Source organism: Pinus tabuliformis, chromosome 2_2 (assembly GCF_031772625.1).
Source record: "Pinus tabuliformis cultivar Carrire ecotype Pingquan chromosome 2_2, CPIR1, whole genome shotgun sequence".
NCBI lineage: Eukaryota > Viridiplantae > Streptophyta > Pinopsida > Pinales > Pinaceae > Pinus > Pinus tabuliformis.
This window is the reverse complement of record NC_142300.1, coordinates 803,319,550-803,325,640: the sequence shown is the minus strand read 5'-3', so window position 1 is coordinate 803,325,640 and position 6,091 is coordinate 803,319,550.

Sequence of the window (6,091 nt, the reverse complement as noted above, 5' to 3'; positions counted from 1 at the left end):
GGGGTTTACAAGTTGCGCCTAAACCTGGGGAAACTTGGGGTTTCCATGTCACGCCCCGACCAAAACCGGCGGTGCCCAAGCATAGGGAAAATTGGGGTTTCCATGTCGCGTCCCGACTGAAACCGGCGGCGCCCAAGCCTAGGGAAACTTGGGGTTTCCGAGTAGCGCCCTAATGCCCAAGCCTGGGGAAACTTGGGGTTTCCGAGTTGCGCCACGACCGAAACCGGCGGCGCCCAAGCCTGTGGAAACAGGGGGTTTCCATGTCACGCCCCGACGCCCAGGCCTGGGGAAACTTGGGGTTTCCATGTCGCGCCATGACTAAAGCCTGTGGCACCCAAGCCTGCAGAGACTCGGGATTTTCCATGTCGCGCCCTGGTGCCCAAGACTGGGAAGCTTGGGCTTTCCATGTACCACCCTTGATGGAACCACGGGTTTCCACATTTTACGGCATGAGGGAAACGAGGGGAACTTAGGGTTTCCATGACGATGCAAACCATCTCGCAAGTCTTTGGAACTTGGGGTGTTTTGAAACCGCTGCCCAAGTCTGGGGAACTCGCTGTTTCCATGTCGCGGCACACCCTGAATCGCCCGAGAGTCTGTGGAACTTCAGATTTCCATGTCGTGGGGCCACGAAGAGCCGCCAAAGTACGGGGAACTCCGGGTGTCCATTTCGCGGCGCGATGAAAACTGCTACCCAAGTCAGTGGACACACATGGGGTTTCCATTTCGCGTCACAACAAAAATTGCTACCCAAGTCTGGGAAACGTGGTGTAAGGACCTGTGGTTCGGTTTCTCCCCGTCGGTGTGAAGTGTGAACTCTACGACCGAAATGTGCGAAGAGACATAAGTATAATATGCGCATTATAGGTGGAGCGATGGTTGGTTTATAGCGTGGGAGTGTTTGGCATAACCCACGGGCCGACTTACATGTTGGGGCGACTTGAACAAAGGATTGTTTACCGACCAACAATCGGATGGAAATTTTGCAACGTGTAAAGGGCGTTTTGGCACACGGTGGTCGAGTCGGCCTGGGCAGCGACTCACCCAACCGCTCGTATAAATATGGCAAGGCGTTGGAGCAATTGGCATTCATTCGAAGATGGACATTCGAACATGAGCATTCGGTGATCAAGAAAAAAGTGCGTAGTGGAGCAGGTCGCAAAAGAGGCGCGGGCATATATGCGCCCACTCTTGGGCAAGCACACACAATACACATAGGTTTCGTTTATCGGGTGATGGTGGAGTTAAGGAAGGCACCCGCCGCTCGGTGTGACACGGGGTGTCTCGGGTAGGTCGCCCACGCGTCGTGGAAGAAGAAACACGGAGGTGTCTCGGGTGACTCGGGTAAGTCGCCCACCCGTTGTGCAAAAGGAAACACGGGGTGACTCGGGTGAGGTCGCCCGCCCGTCGTGCAGTGGTAAACGAGGTTCGGTCGAGGAGTATGGTTGGCAACTTGTGTGAGGGTGCACCTGCCTAGCTCGGGCAAGGAACTTGGTTGGCACACGGAGGTGTTGCCTATTTGTAAAATTGGCTGAGTATGAAACTTGGTGTTTCCCAAGTATACTTGTAAAGCCTCGTAAACATTTTAGAGTTGAATAATATATTGTATTTGGTCAAACTCATTGTTCAAGGATTTTCCCCTCCCTTTATACTGTGCAATTGTGTTCTTTATGTATAATTTCTGATGATAATGAATGTGTATGGGTGTTAATTGGTATAAAGGAAACATAATAATACTTGGTTGTGAAAAACAAACTAAGTAGACTAATGGTTAGGCGTAGTCCATGAACATAAGTATTGGTGAAAAGAAAGTGTTTGGTGGCGCTGCACCTCGCCAAGTACGGCTGAAAGTCTACTGTAGGCATGGGGGCATGACACACGGGGTTCCCATGTCGCTCGCACCATGTTGGGCATGGCGCACGCCCCTTGATACCTGCACGATGGGCGAGCCACCGAAGGAAGGGCGCGCGAGCACCCCTTGTAGCATGCCCGGATGAAAGAGGTGACCATGTGCGGACGAGTTAGGATGCGGGCAGGTGTGCGACGTGCGGTGACGGGTGTAATCGGCGAGGTGTTGGAGCCGACCCATGGGTGCGACGGTGCACATGAAGGGATGCGGCAGTATGTTGGAATGGGGCATGTCGAGGTTATGTGGTAGGTCATCCGGGCATGCATGTTGATGGAGCTGACCCTTTTTATCCTCGAGAGACATGGCCCTTGGGCGAAAGGATGTGTATAAGTAAGGAGGCAAGCCGCACTTCATGCGGGCCATGCGCCCTCACTATGGACCGCACCGACGGGCAGAGTTTGGGCGTCGCGGAAGGGAAAGTCAGGCGGAAAGGTTCGTAGTTCAGGTGTGGAGTTGTGTCGTGCAGGCCGCGGGCCAGTGCAGGTCGACCACACGACATGACAGGTTGAAAAAATAATTGAAGAAGATAAATTTATGGTATGTTATTTTCACTGCATTGTTAAGAACACCTATTGGAAAATTGACCGAGTGTTGAAGTAGGCACAGACCGTGTACTCAAGTATTGGTAAAAGGAAAAAGTACGGTGGTGCCGCACCTACTTATGCGTGGTTGAAATACTACCACTAGGATAAGAGCGTGACATGGGGTCTCCTAGTCACTCCTCGACAAAGGTCGCCAAATTGTGGGGAACCAGGGGATTCCATGTCCCGCCTTGTCGAAAGCATCCCAAGTGCGGGAAATTTGGGGTTTGCATGTCTCGTCGCGATGGAAATCGCCCTAGGTGCAGTAAACTTGGTGTACATCAAGCTTGCAACCTCACATCAAGAAAATGGCTCGGTTGGTCAAGAGAATGAAGGTTTCTTCATTGGAAAAGGATCTCGCTAAGGATCAAATGTTGGAGTCTCTTCTAGAGCTAGTCCACCATGGACTATCAAAAATTGAAAGAAGGACAGAGTGACGGGGAACGAAGCACCGAAGAAACAAAGTGCAGAGAGGAGGAAAGACTCGACTTGTGCTTGGGGGATATTATTTGCGAGGGTCTAGGGCTTTGCAATGACCAATAAGAAGCTTACGAAAGGGTTTTCCTCTCTGAGAGAGAGAGTTTTTTCCTTGGCAGATAACCAACATCTTGTGTTCTTATTCTTATGTTTTTGGCACCAGTTTGATGAAAGTAAACACACATGCATTAATAAGAAGAGAAGAAGATTAAGATAACACGATAAATTGCAAAGGAGCTTAACAAATTGTTATCAAGTCTAGAAGAATCCCGCTATACCCCATTGCCCCAGATTCTTCAACGCGGTATCAGAGCTAAGGTGACACATCAAGGAAAGGAAATCTCAAGAACATCCACAAGGTTTAAGCGTTAAGCCAAGAAGTCTCAATCACATCAAGGACAAGAAGGTCTACCATATATCATTCATCATGGAAGACTATAAAGCAAGAAGAAATGCCTTGTATAAAGGCACCTACAAGAATAACAAATCAAAGACGGACCTACATCAAGCTACACCATCTTGAAGAATGAAAGGCACTACGAGTCAAGTCATCAAGCAAGTCCATTTGAAGAAAGCAACTTGAACAACATCAAGATCTAAGGAAGGCAAGCCATCAAGTCTTCAAGAAGAAAGCATTTTCACTACATCTCAAACTCTATCAAGTAAGTATATGTCCCCTTCTGAGTATACCTCAGTGTCTTTTTGCAAGGAAAGTAAAAAATTGGTTGGGACCACTACATGCCCAAAGTCCAATGGTTTGAATGCCAAGAGTATGGACGCTGCAAAAGGGATTGTCCTAAACTTAAGAAGGAAAACAACAACAAGAGAAAAAGGGAAGAAGCTCATGTAACTCAAGAAGTGAAAGAAGATGACAAGAAGCAAAAGAAGGAAGATCCTCCTATGACTAAGTCAACCTCTTTGCTTAAAGTCTTCTTTCAAAGGGGGTAGAGGTCTCATTGGGGGTCCCATTTATGGGATTCAAGAGAGGATGATATACAGGTGAGAGAAGATGAAGCAAGAAAGGCTACACCAATCGAGGAGAACTATCAAATAAATCCGTGATGATAAAAGCATAATCAAGATGAGGTATGTATGCATCAAAGTTTAAGTCATGTCATCATATATATTGATTGGTTCATGGGAAAATTTCTAGAATAAAAGGATCTCTTTCACCAACGACATGCTCGGAGGCATGTGCTACAGTGGAGTAAAGGTCAATCAATCCAATAAGAAGCAAATGAAGAACATCGCAGTCACAAAGAATAACTATTTGACAAGATTCCTCAACATCTCTCTAAATAAGGCACGGAAACTCTGAAAAATGAAGAAAAAGATAAAGGACCCTTGACACCTACGAAGGCCTTGGAGATAGTAAGGTGTAGATAATCGCTTCAACTCTAAACGTATGTTATGATGAAGAGAAATATCACAATGAAGTCATGAAGGGCCACTAAATCAAAGTACGGGAACAAGCGAATACAACTAAGCATCCATGTGATAAGTGTTATGAAGGACATACAAGGTGACAAAGGAGTAGCTAGATGACAAAAAGGACCTAATATATATCAAGAAGGCCACTTTCCACGAAGGGAGCAATGACATGAAAAACCAGGTGGGAAAGTGATCGATGGTCGGTACCCTGCCAAGAAGAAGTTCAAACAAAGACTTCATGACATCGAAGGAAAGAAGGAGATCAAGCAGCTGAAGGACCCACGAAGAAGACGTTGTTGATGAATGGACAAGTCCCTAACTAAGAGGGAGTTATAACAAGTTCCCAACTACAAAGGAGCTTGGGCAAGTTCCTTTTCAGAGGAAACTTGGGAATGTCTTCCTCAATCAAGGGGAAGATATAGACACAACATTCTTGTCTTCACTTGGCAAGAAATAACGGGAGGATTGGGAAATCATTTGGCATCTGATGCTCTTCGAGGATGTGTAGGGCACCCAAGACAAGAGTAGGCAAGAGGAGCGATATTCTTTGAGGGCTGGGAACCCAAGACAAGAACTGTCTTGGAAGGTCATACTCAGGGAACACCTGGGTGGGTATGTACCTTTAGAGACAATGACCAAGGTGTTTATAATCCATTGGCCTCGCCAACTTTGTGCCTTGATATTATGAGAGATAAAGCTATTAGTCAAGGCCTTACTATGAACAATGCTAGCTAATATGATGCTATAACAGATGGGTTGCTGATCTGGTTTCTCTTATGTGAATTATTAAATATTGAAAAATAGCCAAACACCTTGTAATGATTTATGAATACCTCCCTAGTTAAGTGGGGGTGTTGAAGAAAGTGTAACTGGGTTCGGTCTTCATAAATGTACTTTTGATATTTGTATTTATTCAAGAAAATAAATAAATAAATATATATATGTATATGTTTATATATATATATTATATATTTGTCATTAAGTTTCTTGCTCATTGAATTAGGCCTAGCACATGTTAAAGTGTTATAAAGAGTCAAAAGAAAATGTTGAAGACCTTAAGGCCATGTTACCCTAGGTATATTTATGTATTAGAGTCAAAGATATTCCTACCCTCGTGCCTTCGTTCGGGTCGTGCGCCCGTTCAAACCCCAAATTTCCTTCGGGTGGGCCAGGTCATCCCATACTGTGCTGTGTGTGGGGGTGCGCGGGCACACGTGGGCGTGCCGAAAATTCTAAGTCATGACCGCCCGTGTGTCTTCTTTGTTCGGGTCGTGCACCCATGGAAACCCCAAATTTCGTTCGGGCGATTCGGGTCAGCTCACCCAGGACGGGTCGTGTTGTGTCGTGCCATGTGTGGGTGCCCCGGCACACGTGGCCATGCCAAAAATTCTAAGTCGTCACCGCCCGTGTGTCTTCTGCACATTCGTGTAGCCTGTTTTCCCAATGCTCCCTCGGGCCTTCGTTCGGGTCGTGCACCCATGGAAACCCCAAATTTCATTTGGGCCGTGCACACATGGAAACACCAAATTCCGTTCTGGTGGGTCGGGTCATGTCGTGTGTGGGTGTCGTGCAAACAAGTTCGGGCAAGTCGAGTTAGGTCGAGTCGTACCGTGCCATGCGTGGGTGCTCGGGAACATGTGGTCGTGCAAAAAAAGTTAGGGCGTGACCACCCGTGTGCCTCCTGCACATTCAC